We start from the raw sequence: 24,033 nt of genomic DNA on the forward strand, positions 1-24,033 counted from the left end.
ATTTTTAGAGAGCACGAATTCCTAAGTGGTGGGTCTGCATGTGGAAGGTTGTCTGTGGCTTTTGGAGGCATGGTAGGGGATAGTATTCCTAGATTACGTGTTGTAGGAATGCTTACAGTGCTTGGGCTGGCTTGGACAGGATTCCAGAGACTCCACTCCTTCCAGGAGTCTCTGGAGAGTGTAAATCAGAGAGACAGCATGAGCATCCCTACCAAGAATGAAGTGTATGCACTGGTGCAGGGCAAGGGTGAGATTGTGACCTTTCCCTCTCTGTCCTTTTGCAGGCAGCAAGCACATTCTCTGCCTGTTTTCCAGGCAAGTGACTGAAGATCCTAGGTCATTTTCCATGGTTTTATTCTTGGAAGGGTCTCGTTAAGTGTCCATGACTTGTTTTTCTCTAATAATCCAGTTGTTCTGGGACCTGGTTTATCAATTTATGATTTACAGTTGAAGTTGCTCAAAGCAGAGCAAATAAAATAGAGGTCTTCAAGAATCTGTTCTCCTGTGGGCTTCCCTTCGGAGATCTTTCAAGTTTTTTTTTACAGTGGCCTTCTATGTCTCCAAGTTCCACCTTCATTTCTGCTTCATTTTGCAGCAGGGATAGTGATTCTGTGTGATCAGAGGACTACCTTAGGTGAGATATATATATATACACCTCAGTTTCACCATGGAGAAGCCTCCTAAGGAAACGGTACTTTGCTCAGCTGCTGTGCACAGTAGCAGAAGGCGATCCACTGAACAGATGCAGGGCTGACTCGTTTCTGTGCTGAGCACAGGTGGCAGAATTCCCTCCCATCCAAGGGGTCTGCACGGTTGCCTTGCTTCACTTCAATGCCACTTAAAGGCTATTTTCAATGCTCAAGTAGGACTTAAGTACTGCAGTCCTTGCTGGCGCACCAGGAAGGAGGATTATGGGTCAATCTTTCAGGGGCGCCAGCAGAAGTAACTTTTGCTTTGATGGTTCTGGTGGATTTATTTTTATCTTATGAGATCTTTCTTGCTGTGATGAAAATTGATGGAACTTTGGCTTCAAAATTGTGGTGGTGTGTCTGAAGTATTTCTACAGTGCTTCATTTCTTGCTCTGTCTCTATTTAATGTGTCACCACAAGAAGCTTCCAGTGGAGGGACTAATTAAAGATTGTTATTTGATGATTACAGTTACTGGTTTCTTCTTCATGGATTTGGAGCAAAGAAAATGTTATTTCTGTGTTCTCCTCTGATGCATCTTGCAGAGTCACCTTTATAGCACTTTGAATAGCAATGCGCCCACTAACTCCTGCTTGTCTTAAGGTACTTCGGAGGCTGAGTTTAGCTATCTGGATTAAAAAAACCTTGAATCCTGAGTTGTTTTTAGGCTCCTAATTGGTGTGTCCCTATGAACTTGGTAGCATGGAGATGTACAGCTTTAGCCTACCTTTCTGAATTCTTTTGTTACTTGTTGATTCCATCAAGTAGCCTGCGTTGTGGGGGGTGGCAGTGGTGAAATCATGAGCTGTTAAGCATTCAGTCTTGCAAAAGCTCTTGGTTTGTAGTTTCCTCCCTTCAGTAGCAGTAAAATGCTGCTGACTCGCATACCATGGATACCTGTCTATCCACTTAAAGCAACCAGATAGTGTGCTTTATGGGTACAAAGGTCAACTGGACAGGTTCATGAAAGAGAAATTAATTGAGGGTGACTAAATAGATAAAAAGGAGTCTGGCACAGGAAGTCTCTGATCCTCAAATGGTTGGCTGCTGGGAGACTGCCAGGGAGGTATCGTATATGCTCACCCAGTTCTTCTGCTCTTTCTTAGAGATCTGCTCTCCATTACTATTGGGGGATAGACAGTTGGGATAAATGATTTGTTCTGAGTCAGCGTGGTAGCTTTTATATGTTCATGCATAACCCCTTTTCCACAAGAGAAAATACTACTGTGTGGGCACCTGCTTTAAACAGTTGAGACCTTGTTACTGTAGAAGGATCAGGATCAAATCTGAGGGACCCAATCCTGACATGGACTGTGTTTTGAAAGCTTACTGTCTCTCCAACTTAGAAATATCAAAAGCTTCAGCTGCCTGTGGGCCTCCTGTTCTCTCTGATGCAGTCAGAAAGGTGAAATGACAGAATTTACTTGGTCACATAGTTGGGAAAATGATTAATTTGAGAATACAAAATATTTGTCCTTAATTCTTATTCTCATTACCAGGATCAATACTAGCCTAGTTGTTGGAATCCAGTACTAACTACTGGCTGGACAGATCCTGTAGGAAGTTGCCTGTGTCATCTTCCAAGAGGGTTTTTATATGTTGAGCCCATTCTTCCTGTTCAGTGAGTAGCTGCAACCTAAAGGCAAGGAGCTTGTGCAGGTTTCCACAGCCATCACTAAGATAACACAGCGGCCCCAGGGTCCTGGTTAAATGTTAACAGCCTGCTCCCAGCAGTGTGTATCCAGAGCAGTGTGCAGGCACTAGTGGCTGCAAGTTCAGCATGCTCTAATTGGCAACATTAACCTGCCTTGGCATGCTCTCAGATGTGTTTTTCCCTTTTACAGCTTGCTTCAGTACTGTTGCATGTTCCCTGTGTTTGTGTAGTCTTATATAGATGGGAGATAATTTTGTGCGCTTAAATCTCTCACTCTGAATTTGCCTTCATTGCGTTAAAACATTTTGAAGCAGATATGTTGTTTGCTTTTGCAAAATTCAAACAGTGTTGGACTCTGATCTTACACCAAATGAACAGTCAGTCTTACATGAGCCTTACATTTCTGAGGCATTTATAGCTGGTTTAATTATTCCTGTGCTCTTTGCTGTGACTCGGAAGTGGAAATGCCCAGTGAGCTCATACTGCCTTTTGAAATCCTGACATGTTAATGCACTACCTACTTAGGTGCTTAATTAACATAGTAACTAAGTAACTGGGCTGCAGGTAAGCTGTGTCTGAGCTGGCACCCTGTCAGGAGTACGAGCAGGCACTGTTGGAGCTGTTGACTGGCAGCGAGGGAAGCATTTCTGATAGATAGAGGGTTTTCTGTCTGCGTTAATGAAGCCTGCAATAAAGTCAGCTAATCTGGCTACTTGGTTGGCAGTTCCCAGGTAGTGAGTGCAGGCAGGAGCAGGAGCTGTAGGACACGTAAGTGTTTATTCCATCTGCCTTCGTACCTGCCAACTGTGCAGCTGAATGAGCACGTGGTGAACACAGACACAGTGATAATGCTGGGCTCTTCACTTCTTGGGACTCTGTGCTGTGTTCCCTCACTGCTGCTGCTTCTTCACAGTTCAGAGGCTCCATCCCATATTAGATTGGGGAATATCCCATTGTCTGGGGCAGTTCAATTTAATGGAATTGAACTTTTCTGTGACAGTTGCCCCTGTGGTCTGTTGCTACCTTACTAATGGAGACTTGTGTCAGCACTAACGTTAGGACTGAGAGCCACAGAGCATTGCACCGGTGCCCTGGTGGCCACTTCCCACACTGGGCAGAATTCGTGTGCGTGAAGCATTCTTGGAGGTGGTGAAAGCATTTGTTTCTCACTGGTTTCCATCTAAACCGGACACTACATAAAGGCCCCATGTATGTGTTTGAAAGGGTCAATGTCTCAGAATTAAATCACCTTGAAGGAAATTTATCCAGCTGCAGTGCCTACACACCCCTCAAATCCTGCTTAATCTCTTAAATACTTATGCAATGCCTTGGCCTCATGTGTAGGGGAGAATTTCACCCGGTGTGAACAGGTCCAGGGGAACCTGGTGATCCTGTGAAGTAGGTAACACATAGGGGTGACTTAATCCCCTGCTGAAATACAGCCACAGCAAACACGTTTTCACTTCCGAGAGGAAATGAAGAGGAATATCCAAATATCCATTTGAAGACTGAAGACACACTTTAAGCAAGTGAACTGTAATGACCAGAAACAGTATTTCAGGCAGGGTACTTGGGTTTAACAACTTAATGTTTCTTTCGAAACTGCCCTAGGATTTTTGCAGTCACAAGTGGCCAGGAGCTTGTTTTAAAATGTGGTCTGAAAGTCTGTGCCCCAGATTTTGCTGTTATCCTGACATTAGGCCACATAATTACAGGGAAGTTATTCTGTCTTTATGTAGTGAAAAAGTAATTTAGCCTGGTGCCAATGTATGTTAAAAGCAGACTGGTAGAATCTGTGGCACCATAAAGAAAGATAATTTTTTCTGTTTGCTTCTGGGGATGGCTCCTGACTGAAACATCTCCTGTCTCTCTAGACTTGTGAAACCACTGGAAAAAAACCCCAGTAACATTATTTTGCAGCAGTCATCTGTATATACTGTGTTTAAATTGTAGCCTGCAACAAGTGTATCAGAAAACTGTGGACATAGAAAAGATTGATGTTGCCAGAGAGAATTTAATTATGAAAAAAAAAGCTAAAAATGAGTTAGTTTTTGTTGTTTTGGCTATCGAGTGTTTCTTTGTTTGTTTGTTTGGTTTGGTTTTTGAAATAAAAAAACCTTAGTAAATATTGCAACCTTATAGGGTTAACTGTAGGTTACAGACTATCTGTATGGGAGTTGGGTTTGCTCTTACTTTGGTTTCATTAGCAATATGATTTTTAGCAATGTGTTGCATATTAAAGTGAGAATGTCTGAGTGATGTGGGATGGTGATAGAACTCTGCCCCTTCAGAAACAAACCACCCCCCCAACCATCAAACCAACAAACAGCCCTCCCCACCCACCCAGAAACAACAAAAAATTCTCAACCCAAATCTAGATCAAAACCAAAGGTGTTATGTCCAATAAGAACTCCTGTGAGTAGACTACATGTGTTTTTGTAATGCATCTTTTCATTCTTCTTGTGTAAAACAGTTATTTGGTGTGAGAGGATGCCAAATGAAATAGTGGTTTGCACATGTGAATTCTTGTGCAAGGAAAAGAGACACTGCTGAGGGCTAGAAATTAATCAGGCTTTGCTTTGAGTTCCTTTTTCTGCTGCTATAGAGTAATGAGGCCTTGTGGACATATCACCTGGTGTCTCTGTTCCTTGGTTTCCTCCTCTGCAAGTATGTGTGATATTTCTCTTGCTTGCGTGAGGAGCCCAGGATCACTTCAAGATGGTGGAGCTGCTCAGCAGGAGACTTATGTGCCACTACATTTCCTGTGCACATGCATTTCCTCCCATTATTGACTGACAAGGAGGAGGAAGGGCATTTTTTAAAGGACTGAAAATGAGCCTTAGACAGCTGCTCTCCAGATTTTAGAGAAAACAACTGACTCTTTTCTTTATCTTTTTTTTTTTTTAATCTTCTTCTCAAAAACATACCTGTTTGCCCACTGCCACTGCTGTTTTTCACTGCAAAATTACCCAAATGTGCTAGAGGTTTCTGAAAGGCAAGTGAAGGAAGCAAGTTGAAGGAAGCAGGAGCTGATGCAACAAGCAAGGGTTAAAAATTGACTGGGGAAAGCTGAAGGCGACAAGAATAAGCTCATGTGGTTATGCCACAAGGAAACTTCCAGCCCTGATGATTGGACTGAAACAAAAACCATTTTTGTCACTTTTCTCTCTGCTCCCTGTGGGACCACAGGGCTGTGGAAGGGCTGAATAAGGCGAGAGAGATGACCTTGTTGTTAAGTGTTCTGGCTCGCTGGGTTGTGCCTTTAGTGTGGTGTTGTATCATCCTGAGGTTTTTTGGGGAGGGAGTTTGGTTTTTTGGTTACTTGCAAAGGCCATGTCTTGAAAACAGCTGTCTGCTGGACAATAGAGTACTAAGCACAGCAGGCTTGGAAACAGAAAGGAGTCTTTTGAACCGAAATGTGAAAATCCTGAGACCTATGCAAGTGGTAGGAAGAAAGAGAATGTCTTGTGGAAATGTTAGCAGGGCATATCAATCTCTAACACTGTTCTGCAACAACTTTATTTTTTTTCCTTTTTTTTTTAATTTGAAAAAAAAATATTTAAAATACCCTGTAACAGTTGGTGAAGTGAGTTTGCTGTTGTGGTTTTGGTATTATTTTTTTTTTTTTTTTAATAGGCAGTACAAAAAGAAATGAAAAGCATTAACAGCCTTGCAAGGTCACTGGGACCTGAGCAGAATTATTAACCGGTTCTCTCTCTGTCAGGCACTCTGTATTCACTGTATCACAAGCTTGAAGCCAGACCTTATTTTACTAAGAAAAAATGGTCCTTTTGTTGCTGTTTTTTCCCCTAGTGTCATCTCTCATGGTTGCCAGGGAAACCAGTGTGTATCCTTTCAGCATAGGTTATTGGGCCTCAGGAAGGAAGTGCTCCAGTGCTGGCCTGCTATTTTTATAGAACCGTTACATAATACAATCTATTAAAGCTTCCTCTCGGTGTTTTATGGCACAAAGGGGAAATTAAGTTTGATGACTCCTAAATGTTTGATGGAGGATGTCAGGTGACTTCTGGATTGTTTTGTGCTCGCCGCATAGCAACAATATTTCTGTATGCAATTCAAGAAGAACAAATATACATTAGTGCCCTGGGCAATATTTGCCTGCATGCAGATCACCAGAGGAAATTGAATTCTAAGCAGAGCAAGTACAAACAGTGCAGAAGTGCAGAGCGCTATCAGCTAGGGAGGGTGAGGTAGCAGAGTAGTTGATGTTTTGACAGCATAAGGAAAAGAGGTTTAAAGGAAAATATTATTTTTTTCCTTGCCATATTCTGTTCTACTGCACAGAAACTGGGAGGCACCATAACGCTTTGGCAATCACCATATACATCTGTAACATACATATCGTAGTAGCTCTTTCTTTACTGACACTAATTTCTCAGAGTTTAGTGCCATGAGAGAATGTGGATTGCAGCTTTGGTGTCACAAACCTTATTATTTCAACTGTGTAGAGTTAGTGGTGTTGGCTATATGTGAAACTTGAATGGCTTCCATACACATTCCGATCCTAGGTAGGCTATTGTTTCACATGCACACCGATTGTTCAGAGATATATTTAAAAAACGAATAATTCTGGGTTTAATGCCTGGACAGGAAGAAATCTCTGCTCAGGGACTGAGGGTTCACAATTCCTTCACCTCCTTCTTGTCAAGGTCAGATCAACACTGTGACACTGTGTCTTGACTGCTCCATAGCTCCAAATGCAAATAGTTTAGCATGCAAATGAGTTGCTGTGGAATAACATTACTGCACTTGCTCCAGGGGAACTGTCCACATACTTGTACTTGGCCTACATCAAATATGAGATAATCCAAGACAGATTAGCCATCAGTGTCTGTTCTTTGTCTATTGCAAGTAGAAGTAGATATCTGTGATTTTCATAACTTTTTAGTTGCCAGTAGAACAACTGTGTTGTACTTAAGCCCAAATATAACATGGACCTAGAGTTTCTAACATGGGTGACATGTAATTTTAGATAGTTCTGTGCCGAGTCCTCAGTGCTGTCCTTTGAAAGAAGGAAATAATGGGGTTGTGAATGGCAAGGTTGAAGGCTTTGGAAAGAGCAAGAAAACATCCTTCCAAAAACCTAAAGGGTGGAGGGTTAGACTGCCTTCTGATCTTTACTGCTTGTGAAAGAAAAGTGGCATTTCCACTTGATGCTTAAAGCTGCCAAGAGAAAATATCTTAATTTCTATGCAGGCAGAAATTCTATTAAAGCTGAGAATTGTAATTCATGCATTTGCATTTACAGAAATAGTTTCAGTGATACTGTGCACTGCATTGGAGGGAGATTCACTGCTATTTTCAACTGTCCCTGCTTATTTCAAAGAAGGCACTGCTCTTCCAAAGCAGCGGGGAGCAAGCAAAGAATTTTCAGTTGCTTGTAACCCTTTTCAAGTAACAGAAAACCTTCGTTGCTTGTAAAGTCTGTGCAACACCATTCAGGAGGACACCCGAGATGATCCCTGCTGAGGAAATAACTTGGTGGGAGTAGGTGAACACAAAAGGGAAAGTTCCAAAAACTCAGGCCTTGATTCTTTGCTCCTGAGAAACAGGAGTTTGATTCACAAAAAAAAAAAAAAGTACTGCATTTTTGACCAGGAGGTTATATATGACCCAGAGGATGCAAGATTTTACATGTCCCTTAGGAGGGGTGGAGGAGGAACCAGAGCTCAGCACAGTTTTACTAGGCTCCAGTCAGCATGTGTGGAGTGAAGCGCTGTAAATTCATGGCCATGATTTAATGTGAAGATTAGAGCTTGCTAGGAATTTTCCGAGAAAACATTTTTTTCATCAGAACTTTTCATGGAAACTTGTCACTTTGGATGAAGGTTTCACATGGAAAAATTTCTGCGATCTGGCACTGAGTTCCTGTAGAAAGCCAGAGCAGAAAGCTCAGAATAGCCAATACCCCGGAGGGTAAAGCTTTTCCTGGGAATGCAGGAGATCTGTCTGCCAAACATGAGGTCTTGATTCTCAGGTTCCTGTTCCTTCACTGTTACAAGCTCTAACTACTGGGCTTTTGGCTGTCCTGTGTGGATGCCTCTTTTCAGGGGAAGGAGTGGAGGTACATCTTTCACTGTCTCCTCTTTTGTGTTCTGGTGCAGAGGAGTTTGTTGTAATCCTAAAAATGTTAGTGGGACAGGAAACAGGATTCCCACCCTACCCTAATGTTCATTTTCACATGTTCCCACCATATGCAGTTTCTGTTGTACTGTAGCATGTTTATAGGCCGTGGGTCAGGCGGGATCTGACCTGCCCACTCCTGATCACTCAAACTGGTGGTCTGGCTGGACAAGTTGGGTGGTTATCCTTCTACATCACTGCTTGGACTTCCTCTGCATTAGAACTGGGCTGTATCAGGACCATTTCTTAGCCAGCTTCAATTTGGAGCAGACATTTCAAAACGGGTCTTCAGACATTCACCTGATCTCAGCCTTGAACATTTTTCTATTTTGTTGTAATTTCTGCTGTAGTTTTGTAAGTTGTAAGTCCTCAATGGATCAGGTTTTGGAGAGCTAGTCATCCTGAGCTGGATGACTAGCTTAGCTCCACCAGCATTGGTTCTCAACAGCATTTAATTTAAATAAAATGGAATAACTTTAAGGAGAACATGCTGAGGTACTTTTCTAGCCTAGCAGAGATGACCTTCTTTGGGCAGGTAGGACACGAGTTTGAATCCTTTCTGATTGGGACAGATTGGACATAACAAATAATGTTATATTCAGGAATTGCTCTTTTCCCACTCTTCCCCCAGAATTATGTCTCTAATCTGAAACAACTTGCTAAAACCATGACTAACTTGCAAAACTTTTGATATTGATGAAAAAGTAATTTCTGAGGGAAGCTGAACTAATTTTAGCACTCCTGGTTTTATGCTGTCCAGAATGACAGTGCCCAGTGAAGAGAGAATGAAGCAGCAGGCAAAGCAAAGGAAGGTACATGTAGGAGACTGGAGAAGATACTTCCTGTGTTTGCTTTGAAAGCAGTGATGTATAAAAATCCTTGTTTGTTTTCAGAAGGAACCTCTGGAGGAAAACAACTGTGGGCAAGAACGTGCAAAATGTAGAGCTAGAATTATCTGACTTTGTCCTGTCAAATGTTAAGCCAAACAGGAAGGTTTATTTTTCTCCCTTCTTTTTTCTTTTGGCAACTACTTCCCCAAGCTTCCTATGGGGTGGAAATGGGCAATAAATAGCAGGGTATCTAATGGCATCGTTCCAGGCCTCCCAGCTACTGGTGTTGGCAAGGAAATGGCTCTCCTTTTGCTTCCTTCTTATTTTTAGAGTGCTGAGTTTTCGGGGGGTGGAGGGAGGGTCGGCTATTATCAGTAAGAGTCAAACCACAGTGGCTGCCTTCCGCAGAGCTCTCACCACCCTGCCAAACTGGAGGAAGTTGGAGTCATATAATTCACACCACTAGCGGTTTTGCCTTGTAAGTGAGACTTCCTTTAAATCTAAAATACATGCACATGCACGCAGAACTGAACTGTCTCATTCCTATAGGATCCCTGCTTTAAATGTGTTCACATTTTTGTCTTTTGGCCTCTCTGGTTTTTTTTTTTCCCCCGCTGCCACTTCTTCAAGTTCAAAAATGCTCACTGGAGAGATGAATTGCAAACAGAACCAATGTTGCTCTTGGAAAAGTTGCTCAAAGAACAAACCCTGGAGAACAACAGGCTGAAAAAAAAGTCTTCTCTGTGATTTGATGACTTCCATATAAAAATGGTCTTCTCCAAAATTCTATTTTGAGCTTAGTGTGTTTGAAGTTGGTGGGGTTTTTTTGGTTTTGTTTTTCTCATTTTTTCTTTTAGAATTGTCAGTCATGCAAACTGTAGAAAATGCAACTGGGTTTATGCAAAATCAAGAGAATTGTTTGTCATGAGGTGACAAATAGAACCAAAAATACCAAAGACCGTTTCCAAGTTTCAGAAGTAAAGTTTTTTTCCTGTGAAACTTTAAACACTATTCTTAGTTTTTGCACAGGGGTGCAGATCACACTTGATTTTCATTGTAAATCTGTAAACTGGCTCAAATAATTCAGAATTCATTCACACACGATAGGCTTATGTTTCTACTTGGCTCTGGAGCAGAGCTTTAAACTAGAGAAGTTCAGCTTGGTTTTGATTTTGACGTGAACATTTCAAGCAGCCCTATTTCTACAAACTTCATGAAAGAACCATTTTTTTGTGCTCTTTTTTTGCATATCCTGGACCTGGAGCTATTGTGGCTGGAAGCTTTGATCTCCAGCAAGTCCGCTAGGCTGCTCCTTCCCCAAAGTGGATTCAGGTCTAGCAAATACTTTCTGGAAGCTTTTCCAAGGCTATTTCCTGGCTATTGGTCTCAGAGAAGGCTTTAGCATACATCCTGTAGTAGGGGATGCTGGAGGTACAGCCTACGAATATCTCTGGTCTGGACTGTATTCTTCCGGGTTGTATGCAAATAGAGGCTCTGAAATTTCTCCTGGCAAAGGAAAAACTGATTCCCAGGCTAGATTTGTAACTTTACTTGAAGCCTTGAGGCACAAACAAGGTACGATACTGGATACCAGAGGAATGGGTGAGGGAAAACCAGAGCAGAAATATCTGCTTGTACACGTTCGAGTTCTGTTGGTCCAGATTGCACCATGGAGCTTAATCACGGTAGAGATCTTTCAAATGTGGCCTTGGTGGTTTCTGAAGAACAATTTCACAGTCATGAAGATGTCTCCAGGTGGTTTATTAAGTCTGTGCTAAGTGATCAAACCCCTTGGGCATGTGTCAGTCTGGGATTTGGCAAGACTAGCTGAAGCACAGTATTTTCCAGTCACGTGGTTCTAGGAGAATGGTTCTGTAATCCAGAGTAGCTCATTGTTTCATATGGTTTCTGATGCAAAGACTGAGGAGGACCATGGGATTGACCAGCCTTGGAAATTCAGGATTCTGAATTGATGGTGCAAGTTTGTTTTCACTTGTGCTTTGTATAGTAATATGGGAACGTAGACTTTAACCCATGACTTTTACATTGTTTGCACTTGATCTCCTACAGAGGTTCATTTTGAACCTGATCACAGAGACACTTCTGCTTTTGTGTGATGATACTTTTGTACAAGCCTGTACATTCTACTCAATGTGAGATTATTTTTTTCCCCAGAAAAAAACATCCTCAGCAGTAGGAGTACTGCTACAAGATGATGGTGATTATTATTATTATTATTTTTATTTTTAAGACAAAACTGGCACTTCAAACAGATTAAAACCCCTTGGTTAACTGGTGTATCCCCAAACCACTGAATATATGCCCTGAAAAATCTCTGTTGACTAAGTACCGTTGATTTCTGGGAGAATACAATCTAATTGCTCTGTCATTGCACTAAAATACTCTTATTTGTGTTATTTTCTTGGCCGATTTGGGTTCCAAATGTACCTTTTCTTCAAGCAGTTTGGTGAGTAGGTAAGAATGATGAATCCATTGTAAGCTTGCTTTACACCTGCTTTCTGATGTTCTGCTCTTTAGAATGTATTAAAGACAGGATTTAATAGCCTTTGGTACTTAGTTCTCATTCATAGCCACTGTTTAATAGTCTTTTGGAAAGTGTAAATTGCTTTTTATGACAGAGTTTGCAGTATCCACAGTGAAATATTACTTCTATCAAAGGCTCATTTATGATGTCAAGTTTCTTATTAGAATGAGATTTGTCTGACATATCTTTAAAGGCTTAAGGGCTCTTCCCCCTTTCCTTTTGTCCCTCAGAGTCCTGGTTTACTGGCATAAGGCCTGATGTTTCCTGAGTGATAATATTAAATGTATTATCCACTTGGTGTGCTTGAATAGGAATTATGATAGAGGAACCCTTTTGGAAGTAGCTAATAAATCTCTTATCACCGTAAACACGAGTGGTGAGACAGGGGACTGGGGCTAAACCACATTTAGGGATAATGCCTCTCTTTGATATCCATGGGTGTTATGATAAAGGACCATTCTGAAATATGGTGCAATCTGTTAAGTGATTACCTGGCTGATTTCATGCCAAACACACGGTGTGTATTTTTCAACATAGATTAGTAAGATGTGATCCCATATAGGAACATGCTGCTTTCTGTCGAATACTGTAAATACAAGAATAAAGTGCTGCATATGTGGCTTAAATATGGCTGTTGAAATAAGGAATCTATATACAGTGAGCACTTTAATGACCTTCAGGGCAAAAATATTTACAGTTTCAAAAAAAAAAAAACCCATGGAAAAATAGTTATGATTTTTTTTCCGCTATTGGGATGAGATGAGTTTATTTAATAAAACAATATTTTACAAGATATATAACTTGGCATGCAACTGTTAAATCTCTTTTAAATACATCTTTGTTGCCTTCTGTAAAAACTGTATAAACTGCTTTAGGTGTATCCATCACAGCCAATAGTTAAGTTCAGATATTTTCCACAGGTGTCCTTTGGTCTTCTAACAGGCATGGTGAGACTTTATGGGAAGCCCTGTGGAAGATGATTTATTTTCACAGCATTTAACACCACAGTCCTTATCTTTCCATAGGAACAGGGTCTGGATTTTCTCCAAGTGGAAATTTTTTACTAAAAGATGAGTCTTAAACTGTGGTTAAGGAAGCAGCAGAGGAAAGAGCATAAAAATGATGTGGCCAAATTCTCAGTGATGTAGAGTTGGTGGGATTAGACCACTGAGGATTTGTCCTGCTAACACTAAGTCCCAGCCCAGCATGTGTACGGCCTGAAGATCCCATCCTGTTATGAAGTGGCTGGACCAACACATTTGACTACCTCTGACACTCAACTGCATTTTGGGATGACTTGGACATTAATGTGTGAAAAGAGAGTGGGGACCCATGAAATTGGGATCCATGTCAGGGAATAGAGACAGCAGAATTTCCTGCTCTGATTTTTATTATCTTGCTCCCTTTTTCAGTTTGGTAGTTTTGGTGGAGTTTGTAGGCTGAGGGTTGCAAGCAAAGTGGTGGTAAAAGTTAAACTGAGCAGATCAGACAAATTGCATTTTAAAATATTAAAACTTGTAGATTCCGGTTTAGCACAGTCTTTGACAGTTATGTTTGAAAACTAGCAGATACTAAAGGACATTTCTGTCCCCTGAAGGAACACAAATATAATAATGTCTTCTGATAGACACAAAGTCTGACTATATATATATTTTTTTTTCTCCTTCTCTAAAAGTGGAACTACTCAAAGATTTGGAAACTTCTGTTTGCAGCACCTTTGTGTGAATTCTTTTTTTTTCTTTCTCTATAATAAAAAAACAAAGAACACAACTCTCAGGTGTGTCCAGAGATCTCAGTGACCTGAAAACAGTACAGATTTATGCTGTTGTAATTTATTTGAAGCCTTGTCATCTGCCTTTAGTGTTCCAGTGAGATGCTAATCTCCTCAGATTTTGTGCACTGTTAGTACATGTAAAAAGCTGTCCAAAATGTTGGTATCAGCATTGTTTCATGACATTTACAATGAATGTTTCAAAACATATTTGCACTAGTTTAGAGTAAGTTTTACAAATTGATTTCAACCTTTGCAAATACTGCTAGGAAAAAAAAGCCCAGGATAAACATTCAGGGGTTTGATTTTTGGATGTGGGCAGTGCAGTATGAACCGTGTGTGTAATAATTAAGTAAGAAGGTAGAAGTCCTATGTGTTGAAAGGGATTTTCCTGTGAGGCTGGTTCGTTAATTTGGTCAAAAGTCTGTGGCATGGGAGAAATAAACTTTTTGACGAAATGAAAAACTTAAATGAAAACTTTCCACTTGGGTTGAATTTCTAGGCTGTCTTCAAAAAACACTAAAACTTACTGAACTGAGAAAAGGGTTTAGTTGCCAAAACCAAACAAAATTTAACTCTGTGTGTAAAATGGAAACTCCAATTAAATTGAAAATTGTTCATTTTCCTAAAATGCTTTTGTGTGGGTTGGGAAGTGGGGGTATAATTTCCTGACCAGCTCTAACAGAGGCTTGCAGAGCTGCTTCTTTTTATGCTCGTAGGCAGCCGGAACTGGTGACTAAGGTTTCGCTAATATTGCAAATTCTGTGAGCTGGTTGTTTGTGAGCGTGTAATTGACCTTTGCTGGCAAAGTGATGTGAAGATAAAGAAAGGGAAAGGAGAGATTTCATGTCACTTATTTTCTCCAGCTAGGAGGAATACACACCAGCGCTGCCTCTTGTTTTAGCAATCCTTTAAGTGCAGTAGCACATAAGGCAATTGCATGTCTTACAGTTCCTGCTTAATTGCACAGGTGTGAATCCAAAGTTATTCAGCAAACATCTTCAGTACTGAGAAGGCTCCTTATCTGCAGTGATCTGGTAGTAAACAATACAGTTTTCTGTAGACAAGCCATGTCCCTAATTCCTTACCATCCATGGATCCAGAGAATGCTTTTCCTAAGCACTCTACAGGAGATGAAACAAAGTAAAACGTGAAGCAACCCAAATTTTTCACTCCCTGTCATAGTATTTGTGTTTTCTTAGGAAGTGGGTTTTCTTCACAAGTGGAAAGTATCAATTTATCAATGACAAGTGGGTGGGAGGAAAAAGGTGACCATTTTTTTCGATCAAATTAAACATGTGTTCATGCAGCTTGAGTTCTAAGCCCAAATTCTCACCTAGGTTTGAGCCTCCCTAAATTTGGTAATATCAAATGAAAATTTTGTTTTGTGTGAAAAATAGTCTGCCTGAATGTTGGCCCTCACTGGTAATTTCCACATAATTCCTGACTTTGTCCAGTGCTATGACGTAGCTGAGTGACACCAGAGTCAAGTGCAAAGTTGCCAAGCACAGCAGTTGCAACTGTGCTTTGGAGGGTGGTGATTTCCAGCCAGGTAGAATTCACTGGGACTGGGAGAAATGCTGATGATTACAAAGAGGAAGGGAAATAAAGTTTAGCCAGAGGAGGGGAAGAAAGCTTCTGCCGTAGCCATTTGTTATCATAAATATTCCAAATCCTTCTCAGCTGTGGAGTAGCAAAAGGCTCAGTTCTGCCCTTCTTTCTAAAGGCTCCATCCACAGTGGCTCCAGTGATGGAGGAAAATGTGTGTATGTGCATGTGTGTGTTAGTGCCACGTGGCAGCGTTGGTATTGTTTTATATCCCTTGCTGATATGGCTCTTTTATGCTCAGTTTTGATGGTCTGGATTTTTTGTGGCAATAGGTTCTAAAGGCAGAATGTGTTGTACAAGAGCAGGGTTATTTTTCCTTCTATGGCAGGAAAGAGCCAAGGATCTCTTTGTCCCCTTTGGGATGAGAAGAAGGAAGGATAATTCTGAAGTGCCGAATGTCCTTCATCTATGTTGAAGCCAGCAGAGGCAATGCCTTCCTTGTGCTCACAGGGCTGTGCCCAAAAAGCATTTTCACTTCAACATGGCAGAAGTAGGAGCTGAGAAGAGGCTGTTTTTCTCATTGTGTTTATTCAGCCGTCTCTCATTTCTGGAGCCCGGGTTCAGGAGCAAGGTACCGCGCACTCAGCTTCTCAACTTGCTGATGTTTGCACTCGCCTTCCCCTGTGACTCATTCCAAACACATCTCGTTCATTCAGGAGGGTAATTTTCTATTTCCACTTTGGTGCGCTTCTCCTCCTCCTCCTCCTCTGCCCCCTCCTTCCAGATCTAAAATGTCCTGTCAGCTGCTGTTTATCTGATGGTTCAAATGTCCATGCTTGGTTTCTTTTTCCCGTCGCTACGGTTTCTCCTTCCGTTTCAAAGGCTGTTTTGGTTGTCATTTCTATTCCCCTGTCAGCAGCATTCTTCATCCTCTCTGGCTCGGGCAGTCTGTCTACATCGTTTTCTTTAGAGGTGTTTTTGTGCTAAATGAGTGCCTCCTAGGAAGCCCAATGTAGCATAACATAATTAAGTGACAATATATGAGGTGCCAGTCCTTTACCAGGCAGTTAATGACTGGCTGGAAGATTTACAGGCATGAGGTAGAGTCAGAGGAAATTTAGCACTCCAGCTTGCAGTTAAGTGACAGGTAGAGGACATTTGAACACCCCTGTATTCCAAATGTGCACTAGTTTAAACTTGCGTTGTGACTAGTGGTCAACTTGCTTATTTCTGTAATAAATTAAATGAATGTTAAACTTATCAAGGCTGCAAGATGTTACATGATAACATTGCCCTTGGGGAAGGGTATCCCTGGGCTGTCTTGGCAAGGTGGAAGGTGGCAGCAGCCTTAATTTTAATTCCATATCTTCTAGTAATTGCATGGCTACATCTGGGAAGATTTTACTTCGGGTTCTCACTGCTTCCCATCTTCATTACTTTAATTGTAGTGTAGTGTGCACTCATGATCTTCCCAAAATAGCCTGTGTATTCTTTATCCCGTATGCCTACAAGCTTTGCCTCAGCAGTGTGCTCTGGAGGTCATGCCTGCTGCTTCATGATCTGTGCACTGATGTCCCAGGCAGGGCAAAGAAAAGTGTTTCCTAGCCCTGCCTCTGCCACCCACCTTTTTCTGGACACAAATCAGTGCTCTAGCTCTCTGGCAATCATTTGCAGTTTGGAGAAGTGAAGCGCAGGGATGTCAAAAATGGCTCCATGCTTCATTATTTTTAGGTATCTAGATACACTGTAAATGGATATATGTATCCCATTCCCCATTTGCCCCTTCCACAGCCCACATGAAAAGAAATATGAAGATTGTTTACCTTGGTTTGGATCTTACTTTCTGTGTTTGAAACATTTCCAATGGGTTCTATACTTTTAAACATATAAAATATGAGTTTTCAAGGCTGAGGTAAATTATTCTAGCAGGGCTTGTGGGAAGTGTGGGCATGTGGCACACAGAACATAGGTTGAGTGATATCTGTTCACATTTATCTTTTTAAAAGATGAAGGGGAAAAACCTCACTATCTTTGAACCAATGTCTGCAAGACTATTCCAGGTAGGCTACCGGATCCTTCTACTTTTTTCTTTTTTTCTTTTTTTCTGATGTTTCCACTCATTATTTTTTTTCCCCCCTCCTTTTTTTTTTTCCTTCCTCCCTCTTCTTGGTAGCAGATTACTATGGCCACTAAGAGGTACTGTTGATACAGCTCTAGTTACCACTGTTTAGTTACTGAAATAGGGATCTTTTTGTGTACTCTCTGCGTATTTGAGCTGCCCTTTCATTGTATCCTTTTACTTGTTGTTGCTTTTTGTTTCACTATTATTTTTGTTTTAAATGAGCAGGCTGTTTACATTAGCTTAAACATTCACTCAGCTTCATGCCATTCAGCTTCAAGTCCATGTACAAGCCAGGTGAACATCACACAGAGTCTCCTAAATGAGCATTAGCAGTGCAGGGTGAGTACCTGGCGCTCAGCCCCTGCTTTTCTTTCCCAGATATTGCTGCAGGAGGTGCCAGATGCTCTACCTGTGTTTCAGACGATGCTGATAACATGTTGTGGTGGCTTTTGTAACGCCTGAGGGTGATGTGGAGGCACTCTGCACCTGTTTGCAAACATATGCCCCATCCACAGATCACAGTTCCTTCTCCACCCCCCACTCCCCCAGCCTCTAGCAAAGGGACACTTTCCCTAGAAACTGCAATGGCATCTTTCCTGGTGTGGTGTTTCTGTGGGGTGATGAGATGGCCCAGATAGCGTTGGTGTGACTTTCTGCTGAATGGAGGTCCAAGTGGCTTGTGCTGTGAGTGTGTTTCCCTCCAGGACACTCACCCCTGTGTTGTCCTGCTCCTCCCAGGGAAGTCAGGGCACAGCTCCAATTTTCCTTCCTTGTTGCTCCTATTTTGATTTTTGGAGTACTTTTGGCTGTGCAGAACAGGTTTGTCTCAAGGGGTGCATTTGTTCTAGCAGTGGAGTGAGCACTCCTGCCTGCTGGGTTTTCCTGCCTCCCCCAGCTGTGAAGCTTCATTAAGATGTTTTGTGGGATATTCTGGGCTTCTCAGTGCACCTGTGAGGGATCCCTATAAACTGGCTGAATGCACATTTGTTATTAAATTAATGACTGCAGATAGCTATTAGCTACCATAAGGTATGTATTAAATACACCTTACTGGTGCTTGTACTGGACACATCAGAGATGCCTGGAGAGAGTTTCCTTGGTTTTAGCTCATCTTTGCTCCTTTCTGTTTGTGAAGTAGTCCACTTGAAATCATGCCTTGTGAATTTCTGGTCTTTTATATTAAAGATTATTATTTTTGTCATGAAGTTTTTTCTCTGAGTTCCAAGTAAAAAGGAAAAAAACCACATAATCCAAATGAGGACCTTCAGGAACTATTTCTGCTATGGGAAGAAGTTGGAATATTTTCCAAAAATATAAGTAAAGGTGTTTGTAAAAGTTTAGTAAACAGAGTTTTAATATCAAGTATTTTCAGGTTTTCCAAGCATCACTGACTTGCTATTGAAGCATGCTCCCGTCTTGGATACATGGTGGTATTTAAATGCCCAAGTCCTATGGAATGTAATGCCAAAGTGGCTTGCAGATGTCAGCTTTGGATGCTTTAGGGATATCCTTCTTTTTCCCTTCTCCCATCTTGTTTGTGGTTGCCTATATTTAAATAAAATTTTTTTATTATCAGCTCCTAAAGAAGGGATAAATTGCTATGGATCTCTGCTTTCTCCCAAGCTGAACCTGTTTTTCCCACCATCTTTTGCAATTGCTTTTCAACTCCACATGTTTGATTCCTTTAATTTAGCATCGCTCTACCAGCATTCATTTGGAGCTGTCACCATGAGGTTGCTGTATGCTGTAGTGGAATTTTTCTTGTTTTAACTGCGTGTTCGTGAGGAATATCTGGACTCCCGGGAGAGTCAGACACTCAAAGGAAATGTGTCCAAACGCCTGTCAATTGAATTGCCGAGTATGTGCACGTGTATGTCGCTGCCCTCTCCTGCATAGAACAGGTACTGCTCCAAGATGTGCCTCAGGCCATTTTACTGGGGAATCAACAGCTGTGGGGAAAGGGTCTTGTGGCTTTTTCCTGGGAGATGATCCTGCTGTTTCTGCGAATCTCAGAGTGCCTGTGGTGAGAGCACTTTGGAGATAGCACGGCCACATCTGAAATCCAGAGAAGTTCAATGCGCGGTTCCACAAAATTAAGAGTCTTTTGAACTGAGCTCATTTCTAGTTGCAGCTGAAAAAGGCACTTGGAAATCTGAGTGTTCTTTGTTACTTTCTCGAAAAATTGCTGTCTATTGCCATATGTCTATAGGACATTGTTGAAACCAACTGAGTCATGGTGCCTGGAAATGTTAGGAGGCATATTGAATAGCAACAGAAAGTTAGGGGTAATCACAGCAGAATTAGGAGTTCTGTTTAGTTCCAAGGCTATGAATACAACAGCTGTGCAAGAGCCACAGGGCAGGGAGCTCCTACAAGGCAGTGCCAAGTGGGGACCAGATGGTGTGTGAGGTTGGTAAAGCGTATGAAGTCATCTGCCTGTAGGTTATGAATTCAGGCACAGCTCAGGATGTTATGCTGGCTAAAATCTATAGTTATCTGCAGTGGCACTGGACTGCACTTTGAGCTGCTAATGAGTAAAATTGAGCAAAAAAGGCCCTTAGTGAATGAAGAAGCAAAGGCCAGTGTTACAACTGATGCAAAGGGCTGAAGACAGCTCTGCCTGTTTGGTATAGAGTGTTTTGCAAATTTCTTTCCTTGTTTAGGGAGTGAAGGTAGACTCTTTTACAAAAAGAAGATTAAAAAGAAAAAGGAGGGGAGGGGGGGCGTCCTGATTTAGTAGCACCAACTAGTATCTACCATCCTTCTGATTCCTTTGACAAAAGCTAAATTCAAGACTAAAACGTATGAGCTGTGACAGTCTTAGCATGGAATGTACTTTTTTCCTTTCAGGTTGGACTTGGATGTGGGGAATGGGTACAATCAGGCTTCTAAAATTCAGACAAGCACTTGGTCATAGAAAGGTTTGGGTTGGGAGGGACCTTAAAAATCATCTGATTCCAACCCCCCTGCCATGGACAGGAACACTTCCCATTAGATCAGGTTGGTTAATGCCCCATCCAACCTGGCCTTGGTCCACTTTTTGCTGTATGAAATTAAACGGGTTTTTTTGTCTGGAAACAGATAGATATTCATAAATGAAAGGAGGAAATGAGGCTGGAAGAAGGTTGTAGTGATAGCAATTGACTTTTGATTGCAGGGGCTGTTTCCCTAAAGGCTGTATTCACAGAGCAAGGAGACAGGTGATATTAACATTGACAGACTGAGATGGAAAAAGTCACTTTGAATGATTTATATCCTGGATTTGGATTCACTGGGATGGGAATAGAGGAGAGGTTATTAACACTCTTCTGCTTCTCAACTGGGCTTTAGCAGCCTCCCATTTTGTAGCTGCTGGATGCTACTAAGGTGTGTTGAAGAGATGCAACACTCCTTCAGGGTCACTCTGCAGGGCTAGAGGCAACCACCAGGGCAAAATAGGAGGGAAAAATGCCATGTAGCCCATGGATGTGGAGATTCGATCTCCATGGTCACACCTGGGCTGATCCTGCGTGTGTAAAGTATGTGAGGTGGCCTTGGATATCATCTGTGATCTCTGGATTGAAAGCAGAGAAGGTATGGAAAGATTAGGAATTAGGGATGATGGCATGTTTGGAGAAGTTTAATTCAGCAAGCCATTGCCAAATGGCTTGTCCTCTCCATGACTGACAGATAAGAGGGACAAGGGTGATGGTTCAAAATGGAAGGGTGACAAAAACGTGGCAAAATGAACAACTTGCCTTAAGCACTTTTAACTACAAAAAAAGTCCCCTGTGATTCTTGCAAACATCTGCCACCAAATTTGCATCTACTCTGAGAGCCAGATGTTGAGGTTTATAATCACAGTGAGATAAAGCAGCACATCCTGTGTCCTAAGTACTCTGTTGACCAACCCTGACTTCTCTGTTCATCAATTGTGCTGGTTTTTTTTGAATTATTTTTATTTTTTTTGTTATTTTTATTTTTATTCTGAATTTTGTGCTTTGGGCTTGTTTTCCACATTCCTGAGCTCAGTAGGTTTAAAAGCAACAATTTTTTCATCTGACAGAGTATTGCATCTAAAGTTTTGAGGCAGTGATGGAACACAAATTTAAGGGAAAAAAAAATAAAAATGGGTGATTCTTTTGGCACATAGGAAGCTCCGAGCGTTTTTATTTTTCAGCTCAAACTTTTTAGTTTCTGTAGGAAGTTGACTTGAAATGTTCTTAGCTTTACTCCACAGGTTAATCCAGGCATTTCAATGGTGCTTTTGTACGTATTGTTAATATGACCAGCTCATGGAAATGAAGCAACTTAGATGAGTAAATTTTGATCTCCAGAAGGTCATGCTGATTAGGCATAATCAACTTGCAACTGGATAAGATGACATCAAATCTGATAAATGCTGTGCTTGTTGTCACAACATTCTGTGAAATTTTGGTCTGGAGATAATATAAAGTAGTTCTTAGTTATATATGTCAACTGTGTGACTTCTGCAAGTGGTATAGAAAAATGACATGTGTGACTGTTTTCCCCTTCATGGCTATCACACGGAAAACACTTTTGGAAGGTGGATAATTCTGTGTGAGGGACAACTTCAGAGAACCTAGGCGTGACAAGCAAATTGTCAGGAGCTCCTTGAGATATGAAGGAGGAAGAGGTGATCAGAAATTAACACCTTTTTGTGTCAGTTGACACAAATCTTTGCTGACCAGAAACCACAGAACAGAGAATCACACTGAGTTACTTGGGAGTAAAAGCTACATTTCTACTTTTCATGTTGCTGCCTATTTCATGCCACTTGTATATGTGCCTGTATATTAAATTGGTGAATATTTCCATGTATTCTGATTTGGTTTTTTAAGAGGTAATTTTCTCAGTATTTGGAGGCTTCAGGTTTGGTTTTCTAGAAGTTAAAGTGATTTTTGTATTTGGGAAGGTACATACAATAAGGCTTGTATGACCAAGTGCAACTGCATTTCTTCTTTGGGGAAGATAACAACGTTTTCCTTCCAATGATGAGGTTTCATTTTCTGACACATCAGCGAGTCACATCAAAAATGCTGAACTTCAAACACACTGAAGAGAACTGATCACAATGTCTAAGGTTCTGAATGTAGGAATAGCAAACAGAGGCGTGATCTCTCCTATTGTGCTTGGGCCTTTGGAAACAGAACATGCCAGAAATATCGCCTGCCTTTGTTTTTGGCATGGCTAATAAATCCCTCCAGTCAACTGGATGTTCCTTCGGAAGGTTACAGTAAATCATGGGCCTGGACATAAGCCAACATTTCCTTCCGTGATGCAAATCTTAAAAGGTACAAAAAGGCTGTGTTGGGCTATTCTCAGCTATGGCTTCCTCACGGACAAAGCCTGCTCCCAAGTAAGGGAGCCACAAGAGGGCAATGGGTCTTTTATACAAGCTTGCTGTAGCCAAAAAAAAAACCAAACCAAAAACCCAACCCAGGTAATTCAAACAGTTGATTTCTTTAGACAATGGTAGAAAGTAATTTAAAGAAAAACAATTGGGTGAAAGCTGAGGGGTGTAATCTGAAAGAGCAGTGTTCAGGTCTGCAGACTTGCTGATAAATAGAGCTGTGTGTTTGTTATTTGCTTAGTGGCTTTAGAAAAGTTGTCTGTGCTTATAATCCACTTCTTAAGGGAAGAAGTCTCATCTTTTGTATGTTCTTTTATGCTCCTGTGCTAGATTTATTATCAAGCTTACTGCACAATTGGCACTTAGAGCAGATCTGGATGTACTCAGATCCAGATGAGAGCTACTTAGCCAGTCTCTCAATTCCATTGGTACCTCACTCTTCTCCTCCTTCTTTCCTCACCCTCCCTTTTATTTTTTCCCCCTCTGCTTTAAGGTATGAACAAAGTGTTTTGAAAAGACTTGAACAATAGATTCTAAAGTTTGGCTTGTGATTATCCAGGAAAAATTCTGACAGTACTGAAGAAGTGTACAGGCATTTCATATTTTAATACTCTCTACTCAAGAAATATCTTACCATTCTGTATATTCACTGTATGAGATGATATTTGTTTTAATGGGGTTCATACAGGTCTGTTAAGTCAGTTTTGAATAAGGAAGAGTACATAAGCCTTGTTACACTGGAATTAAGACTGATCCACTATAGTGTCTCACTTTCTTTCTCACTTTCTATTGCCCACCCACTGCTTTTTCTCTTTAGAGCAGGAGCTGAAGGGAAACGAGTGTCTGGAATCAGTCACTGGAGGGGACCAGTTTCATTCTCCCTGTTTTATCTGGGTGATTTGTGTCCACAGAGAAGGGGTACTGAGCTTACCTTTCCCATAGCAGCCATGCCAAGCACAGAGCCCTTGGAGCAGGTTTCCTTGACCAAGGAGGAAAGGGCTGGGCACTGGAGCCTGGTGTTCAAGAGGGGAACAACCTGCCTACAAATGTGCTGTGTAAATATCATGAAGTATTTATACTCCACAAACTGCTCATGGAGTCACAAATGGAACAGGGAACTTTTATTATGAAACTGTTTTGTGTAAGTGCGTATCCTTCTTTATATTTCCAGGGTACACAACGTGTAAAATACCTAGCTTGTTCCTCAAGTGTAATCTTTTGGGTTTTTTTTTAAGAACAGACAACAAAAACAAAGGTGCTGCGTGAAGGAAAAGGTGGCTTTAAAGGATTAGTGTTTGGGGAACAGGGAGGGAATCTTCCGCCCATGATCTGTCAGATATGTAATTATACTTTTTAATAACAAAAATTTAATTATTAT

At 41.3% G+C, this 24,033-nt stretch overlaps 1 long non-coding RNA gene across 1 annotated transcript in view; it reads left to right on the forward strand.

The window, feature by feature from the left end:
- The first annotated feature begins 1,529 nt into the window (after window positions 1-1,529).
- The window catches only part of LOC127478762 (uncharacterized), a 237,216-nt gene continuing 214,712 nt past the window's right edge, over window positions 1,530-24,033 (forward strand). The window contains exon 1 of the long non-coding RNA XR_007907333.1: window positions 1,530-1,754. This is a non-coding gene — a long non-coding RNA (uncharacterized LOC127478762). The remainder of the gene's footprint in view (window positions 1,755-24,033) is intronic.

Source organism: Manacus candei, unplaced genomic scaffold, assembly GCF_025592945.1.
Source record: "Manacus candei isolate 608988 ecotype Guabito, Panama unplaced genomic scaffold, ASM2559294v1 h1tg000062l, whole genome shotgun sequence".
Classification (NCBI taxonomy): domain Eukaryota; kingdom Metazoa; phylum Chordata; class Aves; order Passeriformes; family Pipridae; genus Manacus; species Manacus candei.